This window comes from Chiloscyllium plagiosum, chromosome 14 (assembly GCF_004010195.1).
Source record: "Chiloscyllium plagiosum isolate BGI_BamShark_2017 chromosome 14, ASM401019v2, whole genome shotgun sequence".
Lineage (NCBI taxonomy): Eukaryota > Metazoa > Chordata > Chondrichthyes > Orectolobiformes > Hemiscylliidae > Chiloscyllium > Chiloscyllium plagiosum.
Genome location: NC_057723.1, coordinates 42,901,502 through 42,915,110, shown reverse-complemented (window position 1 = coordinate 42,915,110; position 13,609 = coordinate 42,901,502). Strand labels below are relative to the sequence as shown.

Here is a 13,609-nt window from a genome sequence, read left to right as displayed (position 1 = left end):
ACTGGGTCACTCACAGTCTGTTACACTGGGTCAGTGAGAGTCTGCCATACTGAGTCACGGACAGTCTGCCACACTGGCCCACTGAGTGTCTGCTACACTGGGTCACTGAGTGTCTGCCACACTGGGTCACTGAATGTTTGCCACACTGGGTCACTGAGAGCCTGCCACACTGGGTCACTGAGAGTCTGTCATACTGGGTCACTGAGAGTCTGCTACACTGGCCCGCTGAGAGTCTGCCACACTGGCCCACTGAGAGTCTAATACACTGGGTCACTGAGAGTCTGCCACACTGGCCCACTGAGAGTCTGCTACACTGGGTCACTGAGTCTGCCACACTGAGTCACAGACAGTCTGCTACACTGGGTCACTGAGTCTGCCACACTGTGTCACAGACAGTCTGCCACACTGGGGCACTCACAGTCTGTTACACTGGGTCAGTGAGAGTCTGCCATACTGAGTCACGGACAGTCTGCCACACTGGGTCTTTGAGAGTCTGTCCCACTCGGTCACTGAGAGTCTGCCACACTGGCCCACTGAGTGTCTGCTACACTGGGTCACTGAGTGTCTGCCACACTGGGTCACTGAATGTTTGCCACACTGGGTCACTGAGAGTCTAATACACTGGGTCACTGAGAGTCTGCCACACTGGGTCACTGAGAGTCTGCCACACTGGGTCACTGAGAGTCTAATACACTGGGTTACTGAGAGTCTGCCACACTGGGTCACTGAGAGTCTGTCAAACTGCGTCACTGAGAGTCTGCGAAACTGGGTCACTGAGAGTCTGGCACACTGGGTCACTGAGAGTCTGTCAAACTGCGTCACTGAGAGTCTGCAATACTGGGTCACTGAGAGTCTGCCACACTGGCCCACTTAGAGTCTGCTACACTGGGTCACTGAGAGTCTGCCACACTGGGCCACTGAGAGTCTGCCACACTGGGTCACTGAGAGTCTGTCAAACTGCGTCACTGAGAGTCTGTGAAACTGGGTCACTGAGAGTCTGGCACACTGGCCCACTGAGAGTCTGCAATACTGGGTCACTGAGAGTCTGCCACACTGGCCCACTTAGAGTCTGCTACACTGGGTCACTGAGAGTCTGCCACACTGAGTCACAGACAGTCTGCCACACTGGGTCACTGAGAGTCTGTCACACTAGGTCACTGAGAGTCTATCACACTGGTTCACTGAGAGTCTGCCACACTGGCCCACTGAGAGTCTGCCACACTGGCCCACTGAGAGACTGCCACACTGGGTCATTGAGAATCTGCCACACTGAGTCACTGAGAGTCTGTCACACTGGGTAACTGAGAGTCTGCGACATTGGGTCACTGAGAGTCTGCTCCGTTGGGTCATTGTGAGTCTGTGTCACTGGGTCTCTCAGAGTCTGCCATGCTGGGTCACTGAGAGTCTGTGACACTGGGTCACTGAGAGTCTGTCACACTGAGTCATTGAGAGTCTGCCACACTGGGTCACTGATAGTCTGTCACACTGGTCACTGAGAGTCTGCGATATTGGGTCATTGAGAGTCTGCCACACTGGGTCACTGATAGTCTGCCACAGTGGGTCACTGAGAGTCTGCCACACTGGCCCACTGAGGTCTGCCATGCTGGATCAGTAAGAGTCTGTGACACTGGGTCATTGAGACTCTGCCATGCTGGATCACTGAGAGTCTGTGACACTGTGTCACTGAGAGTCTCCCACACCTGCACAAAGGGCCCAAAGTCTGTCTGGAGTCTGGGAGTCTGTGGACCGGAGAAGCAAGGAGAGTGATAAAGGAAAAGAAAAAAAATATGAAGAATATCAGAAGAAATCAGAAAGACATGGGTTGAGTGGATGAGGTCTGTCTGAAATGTCCCACACCAAGGCTAACTTGGATCTCTGTGGTGCTCTGCCATTTGATCATATCTGTTATGTTTCTCAATCTCATTCTCCTGCCTTCTTCCCTTAATGTTTGATTGCCTTACCAATCCATCTGTTGTCCTATTCTTTTTCAATTTGTGACTTTAAACCTCCACATCAGTTTCTAACAACTGCAGAGTTAGATCTTAAACGTTACTGCATTCATGTTACACAATAATAAATCATGTAATATGATCCTGGTGTGATTAGATTGTTTCATTCTTTTATTACAATTTACTGTAGGAACTCAGATACCCCATTCCACAATTCCAGCATGATGACAGAAAACAGTAATTTACTTAAAACACTTACAGCAATTATCCATCTCCAGCTCTACACTCCATGCATGCACAAACAATAAATTACAATCAACTAAAGGGTACACAATCTGACACCATATATACACTTCCATCCTTCCAAACTCCATCATTCTTGAAATGGGTATCGATATAATTAAGAACCTTCATATCTTTGCAATAATAAACAGTGACCAAACTAGCATGTTCCAAAACTTAAGAAATACACAAAGCATCCTTCACCAGTCATCCTTATCCACAATTCATCCTTATTCAGCAGAAATGAAAGCTGTGGTAATTCATTGCATGCTGATCCCACAATACTTTGTTCATTAAACGCTTTCAAGCAAACCTGTTGTCTCCACTGAGGAGTGCAGATGAATCTATCTCCAGCTGGGCACAGAGCTTTATTCAGGTCTTGAGGTCCTTCCTTTCCAGCATGAAGGTCATGTTCAACTCTGCTAACATAACTGTGGACCCAAACTTTTGGATGGAAACTTGTTACCTTCCTGACTTTGCCCGTTTAAATCCACAGAATTGAAATAGGAGGCCATGGCCCTGTGGTATTATTACTGGACTTTTAATCCAGAAACTTAGCTCATACTCAAGAGAGCTGGGTTCAAATCCCACCTTTTGGAAATGGCTTAGTTTTGAATTCAATTTTTAAGAATCTACTGATGACCATGAAACCATTGCGATTGTCATAAGAATCCATCTGGTTCACTAATGTCGTTCAGAACAGGAAATCTGCTATTCTCACTTGGTCTGACCTACATATAACTTCAGTCCCACAGCAATGTGGTTGGTGGTCAACTGCCCTCTGGATAAAGTCAAGAGTTACTCGACACCAGGTTATAGCCTGACAGGTTTATTTTAAATTGCAACAGATGAGCACACACCACACAACAATCGCCAGACAGGAGTGTTCCCTCCCAGTCGGGGAACAGTTTAGCGCTCAAGGACATTCAGCTTCCAATCTTCAGGTAAGCGTTCTCCGAGGCAGTCTTCGAGATACACAACAACACAGAATCACCGAGCAGAAACTGATAGCTAAGTTCCATAACCATGAGGACGGCCTCAACCGTGATCTTGGATTCGTGTCATGTCACATGTAACCCCACCACACTGTTCTGTGATTGCAAAGTCTTCCTTACTGTTCTGTTTAATCACCATCACCTTGATAGTTTGTTATTATCTCTCCACCTTAATTGGTTTGTACAGCTTTGGATTACTTGTTACTTTGGTAAAACCCTCATCATGCAACTCTTATATCTATCATGTTATTCCAGTCATTTTGTTTATCTCTCGCACCATCTTATTTTTTATGCTTTTGAAATTATATCTCTGCCTTAATTTATCTGATCATAGGTCATCCCTTCACTTGCTATTCAGCTGGACACTTTACTCTCACTGTTTGACACACTTTTGATCACCTGCAAAGATTTGTTATTCAGCCTTTCAACACTCCACTCACATGACTTGTATTATCTTTTGACCCTCTTAATTACCAGGAATTATCTTGCAATTATCTTGCAATTAACTCTGCCTATAAATTCTGTGCCTGCGCGCTTTCCTCCACTTCACCTGTTGAAGGAGCAGTGCTCCAATGGCTTGTGATTTCAAATAACCATTTGGATGATAACCTGACATTGTCCACTTAGTCCAACTCCTGCATGTCCACATCATGCTCTCTGGATAATTAAGGCTAGCAATGAATGCTAGCCTAGTGAGCAACACTCTCATCCTGTGAATGAATTTTAAAAAGTTTAGATTGGTTTTATCATTATACAAATTGAGGCCCATAAGTAGCAACTTATAGGTCAAATAGAGAGCTGCTTCTCAGCACTACTGATATTCCAGCCACAAGAGGGTTATGCGTGACATCAGGGCAGGTCACCTGTTTTAAGTTGGTGGGTGAGTTGGTGTCCTGGCAAGGAGGCTGGTTGCTACTTTTCTGTCAACCTATGCTCTTGGGCAACTGAGGGAATCTATGGAGCAAGGAACATGCCCTCAAAACACTTTGCCCTAAACCCTTAAACAAAAGCCTCTTCCATCCTTCTGTGGAGCCTGCTTGACTGGCCCCCAGCGAGGCAGTCCACTTAGCTGAGCTCTGAGGTCACTGTAAGTATTCCTTTTCAAAGACCCCTATTGTGCCTGCCATTTCTCACAGTGGAACTACTGATAATGAAAAGCCTTTCGCCTCTATTTGCCTATCTGGATCTAAAAATGCCAGCAAGAGATGGCAAACTGATTGGTTGGGATTGAAACATGCTGAAGCTCTCCGACATGGCTTTGGTAAAGCTTCCACTGGCACTGAAGCCCAGTGAGCAGTGCTGTTGTTATTGCTCCTAATCATTTTATGCAGACCTTGCATCTGTGTTGCCCTCTAAAGTATACCACAGTTAAGCTATCTAAGCTGGCTACTGATAGTATGAGATTGAGTTGAGACATTTCATCGTCATCAAATTGTCTTTCCTTCCTCTTGCACAATACATTCTTTTCCAACTGTTACAATCCCAGCTGGTGGAAATACCAGGCAAGTCAAATCCCAGAATGAAACCTGGCTTGATAAAATATACAGAATATAAGAAAGGTGCTTGCGAAACTCAGCGGGTTGCAAACATTTGTGGAGAGAAACAGTCAACATTTTGAGACAGTCATACTGAACTCAAAACATTAACTCTTTCTCTCTCCACAGATGTTGCCAGACCTACTGAGTTTTTCTTTCACTTTCAGATTTCCAGCATCCATAGAATTTTGCTTTTAGTTGATGGATTGTGTGTTATTTTCCACTTGGCGACTCATCACTGAAACATATTTACAGGAAACTGTAAATGATCTTCAATAACAGAACACAAGTTTATTACACAGATGAAAAACAAACAAAGCTATGTATTTGAGACAGTTAGAAAGATCTTAACATAAAACAGCAAAAGAAAGTCTCAATCTGCTGCCCAGCAATATACTTTTAAAAATACTCAATTACAGAGAAGTATCACTCCAATCTCAACTCTTTGATTTTTAACTTAACTAGCTCTTCCCTGTTTACTTGGACTATTTTGAGGCAGTTTTACAATTCTCTTCTGATTCTGCTGGCATGATCCTTTTACAATTTTGATTCCTTATACCTTTTGTTTTAGTTCTAACAACCTATAGATTTCTCTGCAGGGTTTGCCAGCTTGAAAGATCAATGAATTTAAAGCACCCCACGGGATAACTCATTCCCCTGAGCTGAAGTGAAAAATTTTCCATATTTCAGAAAAAACTGTTCTCACTTCTGAACTGCAGTCAACTGTTAATCTAAGATCCTCTAGTCTGTTTATAAATTCACGTTTATAAACCTTTCACCCACTGACATCACAGATGCCAGATGCATGACTAAAGCCATGTGTTTCTTGGAATTTGGATCACTGTTCCAAATGACTTTCTGATCTTTTTGAAAAATTAACCTAAAATCTAATATGTCATACACCTTTCATCTGAACACTGCTCAGTATGTTTCTGTTCTAATGTATATGATAGGTCAAATGCATGAAGCCAGGCATAAATGAATGAAGTAGGAAAAATAAGCATGCTTACATCCTCTGCAGCCTGTAAATTAGAAGAGGGAGTGGTCTGAAGAGGACTTGGGATGTGGGAAGGTGGATTACACAAGAGGGATTCCATCAGCTTTGATGGTTTCAGTCTCATTGTATCACCACCTCTATAGAGAAGGACATGCTGAAATGTTTGTATCCCATGGTTCGCCACTCCAATCTTTAAATTATGTTTTACTATATGAGGCAGGAAAGTGTCTTACTTGAGTATGCTGTGATATGTTTGGGTGGTATGTTTACTACAGATGAGCAGTTTGCTGTGCGAGCAAGCTTTGTGAAATGGATGTGAAGTTTGCAGCAGTGTTTATGGTGCGAAAGTGAGGTGAAGTTATCAGCATGAGGAACGAGTTGTGATAGCAATTGTGGGTTTGGGAATGATGAAGTGTGGGAAATTGAGCTGTATATCTTCTGCTGGTGTCGAATTTTGCCCCTTTTATGTTTTAAAACTATATCATAGGAGTCAGCTCTGAGAAGAAAAGCAGGAGGGGACCAAAGGTGGACTCTTGAAGCACTTCTGAGGAATTGTGCAGGAGGATAATTGAGAAATAGTTGCAGGAGAGAAAATAAGGAAGAGAATTGCGGTACTTGAAATGCAATGCTAATAACTGTATTCAATTCTTACTCAATTAGCATGATAAGAATTATCATGTTTGATTTGTAAATTAAACATAAACATAAGTTTTAACATTTCTACATGACTACAACAAAAGGACGCTAACTGGATAAGTCTCCCATTGATACTTTATTTAAATAGATCATAAATCTTTTGTAAAATGGTATTCTGCTTTACTCTATTTTACAGACAAGTGATTTGAATTGTTCATGGCACTCACTTACACTGAACCATTATCAATCACAGTGCACATAAAGCATGTGGCTGTTTTTACTGCATACATTGAACATCAACATTGTCAGGTGGACTCAACTGAGACAATTGTATTGCTTTTTTTTCAGAATGGATGCTCTTGACTGTGATTTTTAAAGGGACTACAATAGCAACATAAATTGATTTTTCACAGCAATTTAAATACATTACATCAAATTGCAGATAAAGTTCAAACTAATATAAATCAGCAGAAAGTAAAAAGATTGCTTTGTTAGTGTCAAAAATGAATTTGTTATTCTTAACACGCCTGTGAAAAGCATCAAATCAAATCATTTTAGTAGAGAAGTAAATAAGATTTGTGCAGTATCTTTACCAATTTTAAGCATCACTTTAAGCCTAATAAAATTGTAGGAAATAATAGAAAACATTTTAAATGCTGAGAAGGTTGGGCAATGTATTATCAAGGGGAAACAGGATGGTCAACAACATGAAATGCTGAGCAGATAGGGGAATGAATGCAGAGATCTTGATAAACATGTGTTTCATCACTATTCTGTAGACAGCATATTAAACTGCAGCAACCTGCTCTTTTAAATAATTACATTGAACAGCAGGCACTCCCTGTGGTGTTAGTTGGCTGCATGCATTACCAAGAGACCCAATACAGTCAGTAACTAACATTAGTTAGAGGCAGCTATACTTCAGTAAGATGTTGTTTACATCCCCAGCAGCAGCCTGGAACATAAAAGTTATGGGCTGCAACACCTGGACAACCATGGACAATGATAGTCTTGATTAGTATGAGGTTACAACTGTATTTAAAATAAATCCACAGAGGCCAGTGTCCTGTCGCCAAGTCAACCTCTATTTACACATGGAGAGTGTTTGACACTGGTCCGGCTTCCTCAGAGCCAGCTCTCAAGTGAACAGAACCTCTGACCCTCCTGTTTATATCTGTCAACCAGAGCTTCCGAGTTGGACCAGATTAACAGACCCAATCAAGAAACTCATATTCTATGAGGATCACTTTGGCTGACCTCATAACAATCGCTACATTATTTGTAGCAGCTGTCAGATTTCTCCATCATAACATCATTTATGAAGTGAATTTGTCTCAAGTATTCACCATCATTGAAGCCAACAGGAAAACAATTCTTGGTAAAAAAATTTACAGCCCTTATCTTCCTCCTCTTCCCTCTCTTAACAATGTGTCCTGCTGTTTGTGCTCTCTTTATTCTACTGGTCAGGCACAATGCTTCAAGAAAATCCAAGAGGCATTCATGTTTGTAAGTAACTTATTTTGGCACAAACTGTGCAATGAGCAACCCAACCAGAACACTACCAGGACACAAGTTCAAACTGCAGCCCAAAATAATACAATGATTCCCAGAGAGATTAATAATGCTTTAAAAAGAAAACAAAAAAAATGCCCACAACATCAATTGAAAAATAATCACTAGGACAGGACTTCGCTTTAATACAAAAACCCTTTACATTAACAAACCAACTGAAACCAATGTAATGCAAACATTAATTACTAGGTGGCAAGTTTCACTTTAAGGAGTTGAAGAAACAAGATACATCTCATCTCGTTACAACTGCATTACATTTCACAAAAATATAATACCATGTGGCAATCTGTCTTTCCAACTAATGCTATGCATGATTTCCCACTTCCCATTACAATATTTCTGTGATTGAATTGCATTCACCAGAAAATCTATTCCTTCTAAAGTCCATCTCTCTGGTCAACATGACAAGTATGTATCTACGAACCCACACTCACTCATAATATCAGGGAAACCGAGAGCATGAGAAGGAAACTCTATGACTCTATTCAAAAGCCTCTTTGAGGGAAAGAGAAGCCTATATTTTCATATTGTGTTTCATGACAATGAGAACCTCAAAACATTTATATCCAGTTGAATATTTCTAAGTGTAGACACAATTATAATGAGGTTGCTAACTTGTACAAGCAAAGTCTCACAATAGTATCATTTTTTTGTTTTTGGTTTGTCTATTTTCTAGGATGTAGATTGAGAAATAAATATTAGCCAAAACACTAGTGGTAACTCCCCTGTTCTTCAAATTAGTGTCTTTTGATCTTTTGCAGGAACCCTTCTCAAAATCACGGTTGGGAGCTGAAATTTTGGTTTTGAGCTCCAAGACATCGATGACCAATCCAATTCCCCTCCGCCAATTGATCTTCTCTTCCCTATCAACCACTCACTGAGGACCTCAGCAGTTTTCAAGCTTCAATATGGTGCCACAGTGAAGAAGTTAAGAGTGGCATTGTTTTTAACCTTACTTAAGTCCAGAGCTAACTTCTGGGTGAGGAGATGACATATAAACATAGGGTTCGCATCAACAGAACTCATGTCATCTTGTGCCACTGAGGTTATCCAGGGTGGCAGCTTGTTACCATCCTCATCCACATCTCGAGATATGGCCAAAAGTGAAAGGTGCAGATAGCATGACCATTGTTCATATCCCCGCCTCATACTAACACTCTCCTTCTGAAGTTGTGTTTGAGGACAGTTTCCTACACCATTGATGAGGAGGCACTGTCATGTGATTGGACACTTCCAGTTCAGCTCCTGATCAGTGTGTACCTTAGCAGATAGCTTAGAATTGGCACCTATACTGGGTGAATAACAGAAATGGGCTGCAACCCAACCAGAGGAAAGGAGGGACTATATGGAGGAAGTGCTGGATGTCTTGAAGCACATAAAAGTGGATAAATCCGCAGGATCTGATCAGGTGTACCCTCGAACTCTGTGGAAAACTAGGAAAGTGATTTCTGGGCGTCTTACTGAGACATTTGTATCATCGATAGTCACAGATGGGGTGCCAGAAAATTAGAGATTGGCTAATGTGGTGCCATTATTTAAGAAAGGTGGTAAGGACAAACCAGGCAACGATAGACCAATGAGCCTAAGGTCAGTGGTGGGCAAGTTGTGGAGGGAATCCTGAGGGACAGGATGCACATGTATTTGGAAAGGCAAGGACTGAAATAGAGATAGTCAACATGGCTTTATGCGTAGGAAATCATGTCTCACAAACTTGATTGAGTTTTTTGAAGAAGCGACCAAAGAAGATTGATGACGGCAGAGCAGTAGATGTGATCTATATAAACTTCAGTAAGGCGTTTGACAAGGTTCCCCATAATAGACTGGTGAGCAAGGTCATATCTCATGGAATACAGGGAGAACTTGCCATTTGGATATAGAACTGGCTCAAAGGTAAGAGATAGAGAGTGATGTGAAGGGTTGTTTTTCAAACTGGAGGCCTGTGACCAGTGGAGTGCCACAAGGATTGGTGCTGGGTCCACTACTTTTCGTCATTTATATAAATGATTTGGATGTGAGCAGAAAAGGTACAGTTAGTAAGTTTGCTGATGACACCAAAATTGGTGGTGTAGTGGACAGTGAAGAAGGTTACCTCAGATTACCTCAGATCAGATGGACCAATGGGCTGAGAAGTGGCAGATGGAGTTTAATTTAGATAGGTGTGAGGTGCTGCATTTTAGGAAAGCAAATTTTAGCAGGACTTATACACTTAATGGTAAGGTCTAGGGAGTGTTGCCGAACAAAACAACCTTAGAGTGCAGGTTCGTAGCTCCTTGAAAGTGGAGTCAAAGGTAGATAGGATAGTAAAGAAAGCATTTGGTATGCTTTCCTTTATTGATCAGAGTATTGAGTACAGGAGTTGGGAGGTCATGTTGTGGCTATACAGGACATTAGTTAAGCCATTGTTGGAATATTACATGCAATTCTGGCCTCCTTCCTATTGGAAGGATGTTGTGAAACCTGAAAAGGTTTAGAAAAGGTTCAGAAAAGATTTACAAGGCTGTTGCCAGGGCTGGAGGATTTGAGCTATAGGGAGAGGTTGAATAGGCTATAGCTGTTTTCCCTGGAGTGTTGGAGGCTGAGGAGTGACCTTATAGAGGTTTATAAAATCCTGAGGGGCATGGATAGGATAAATAGACAAAGTCTTTTCCCTGGAGTGGGGGAGTCCAGAACTAGAGAGCATAGGTTTAGGGTGAGAGGGGAAAGATATAAATGAGACCCAACACTATCCTTACAACCCTGCATTTCCATCGACACTATGGGCAATTTAGCATGGCCAATCCATCTAACCTGCACATCTTTGGATTGTGGGAGTAAATTGGAGCATCCAGAGGAAACTCATGCAGATAAAGCAAGAACGTACACATTCTGCACAGACAAATCTGGTGGCTGCTATTTTATGACTATCTTGTCTTTAAGAGAATCTATCTTTAAGGATTCCCTATGCTGTGTTACAACTTTGCCTGTTAGCTAGTCTATTGTTGTCTGCAAGCTTATACATACAGAAATCTGTTTGTTTGCTGTAATGTCTATTTTATAACTTATAATGTGCTTTAATTTTTTTTAAATAAACTAACCCACACAATCATTCAATCTCTGATGAGTGATTGATTATTAGACTATAATCATTCTCATGACAGTTGCTGCCTCAGCTGCAAAAGTCCATTAATATGGATATAAGTTAGCTCCCTGAGCTGGAAGGTTTGTTTTTAGATGTTTCATCACCATGACTAGGTAACATCATCAGTAAGAGCCTCTGGTGAAGCGCTGATGGTATGTCCCATCTCTCTATTTATAGATCTTAAGGTGGGTGATGTCATTTCTTGTTCTTTTTTTCAAGGGAAGGTAGATGGGATCTAACTCAATGTGTTTATTGAAGGAGTTCCAGTTAGAATTCCAGGCCACTAGCAATTCTCGTGTATGTCTTTGTTTCACTTGTCCTAGGAAGTTTGTGTTGTCCCAGTCAAAGTGGTGTCCTTCTTTGTCTGTATGTATGGAAACTAGTGATTGTGGATCATATCTTTTGGTGACTAGTTGGTGTTCATGTATCCTGGGGGCAAGTTTCCTGCTTGTTTGTCCGATGAAGTGTTTTTTTACAGTTCCTCCCATCTATCCAAACCAAACTTTGGGTCCGCTATGTGGATGACACCATTGTCATCACAAAACGGAACAAATTAGAAGAAACATACAACAGCATCAACAGTATCCTGTCAGGCATAAAATTCATAAAAGTGGAGGAGAATGACAACAGACTCCCATTCCTAGATGTGACAATTGAATGTAAAGTTATGGAGAGCTTCAAATCAGTGTCTACAGAAAAACAACAAACACAGACCAAATACTTAACTTCAGAAGCCATTATCCCAACACCCACAAATAGAGCTGCATCAAGATACTATTTCAATGAGCTACATCACATTATGACACCCAAGAACTAAAAACAGTTGAAGAAAAATACCTACATAAAGTTTTCAAGAAAAATGGATACCTAATAAACACAATCAGCCAATTCTTCAGAAAAAAACCCCAAACAAGCAGACATAAAACAACCAAAAACTATAGCCACATTACCTTACATCAAAGACATATCAGAAATGATTTCCAGACTACTCAGACTCTTTGGCATTATGGTTACCCACAAACTTACCAACACACTTAAACAGCGACTAATCAACCTAAAGGATCCATTAGATATGACCAGCAAAACTAAGGAGGAGAAAGTGAGGTCTGCAGATGCTGGAGATCAAAGTTGAAACTTTATTGCTGGAACAGCACAGCAGGTCAGGCAGCATCCAGGGAACAGGAGATTCGACGTTTCGGGCACAGGCCCTTCTTCAGGAGAAGGGCCTGTGCCCGAAACGTCGAATCTCCTGTTCCCTGGATGCTGCCTGACCTGCTGTGCTGTTCCAGCAATAAAGTTTCAACCAGCAAAACTAATGCCATTTACAAAAGACCATGCAAGAATTGAAAAAAACACTACATCAGACAAACAGGAAACTTACCCCAGGATACATGAACACCAACTAGTCACCAAAAGACACTAGCCACTTTCACTAGTTTCTATACATATAGACAAAGAAAGACATCACTTTGTGGGACAACACACACTTCCTAGGACAGGCAAAACAAAGCATGCATGAGAAATCCTAGAGGCCTAGCCTTCTAACTGGAACTCCATCAATAAACACATCGAGTGAGATCCCATTTGCCCAACTTAAGAAGCCATGATCTATAAATAAAGAGGTGGGACATAACAGCAGCACTACATTGGAGGCTCTCACTGATGATGTTACCTTGTCATAGTGATGAAAGATGTGAAAACAAACTTTCCAGCGCAGCGAGCCAGCTAACATCCATATCATCAACCTGAGCTAAAATTCTTCTCAAAATGTCCATCAATATCTTGATGCTGCAGTGGAAACTCAGTCTGAGGTGTTGACTAGCTCAGCTTACTACCAAGCAGTCTCAGACCTCTGTCGTCATTGCTATGGATACCATGGCTCAAAGGGGAAAACAGACTCTCTCTGCCATTCAGGAATCTGTCGATCAGCACATGGTTCGGATTCTGAAGTGACATCTCATGGGAGCATGGAAGATGAACCAGCAGTAATCTCTCAGAATGCCATCAATTGTACTCCCACTATTACCACTGTGTGTGTGTCCTCACTGTAGCCTTTTAGCCAGTTAGGCCAGACTACTGTTAACAATGCTAAAGCAGTGCAGTCTGAAGCTGAGTTCTCAAGCTCCAAAGCAGTTTAAGATTGTCCTGTAAGGCCATCCCCTAGTATCCACCAGTGCAAATCAGGGAACTACATGATATCTGCATAGTATCAATGCTACACCTTCTGATGCATGGTAAGAAACCCAACACATCTACCCGTTATACAATCAGACACAGCATGGGCCTTGCGTGAAATGGCTGGTAGCATAGCATGCCACAGCAAAAGAGCTTAAGGATCCCATAATGCTATGAGAGGCAATGCAACAAATAAATTCTGTGCCCAAAACTTTGGAACCTTACTAGACCTTCAAGTTATATAATTATTCATGATATTCAAGGCACCTTATTAGTTGTTCTGCTGGTGATGTTAATGGAGCATTTGAACAAAAGATCGAGTAGCTAATTGTCCAATTAAGGCTTGCAGT

General features: G+C 41.7%; 1 long non-coding RNA gene across 1 annotated transcript in view; it reads left to right on the top strand.

The window, feature by feature from the left end:
- Positions 1 to 9,485, top strand: part of LOC122556919 — an 89,234-nt gene extending 79,749 nt beyond the window's left edge. Inside the window, exon 3 of the long non-coding RNA XR_006313703.1 lies at positions 8,728 to 9,485. This is a non-coding gene — a long non-coding RNA (uncharacterized LOC122556919). The remainder of the gene's footprint in view (positions 1 to 8,727) is intronic.
- Positions 9,486 to 13,609: the final 4,124 nt, after the last annotated feature.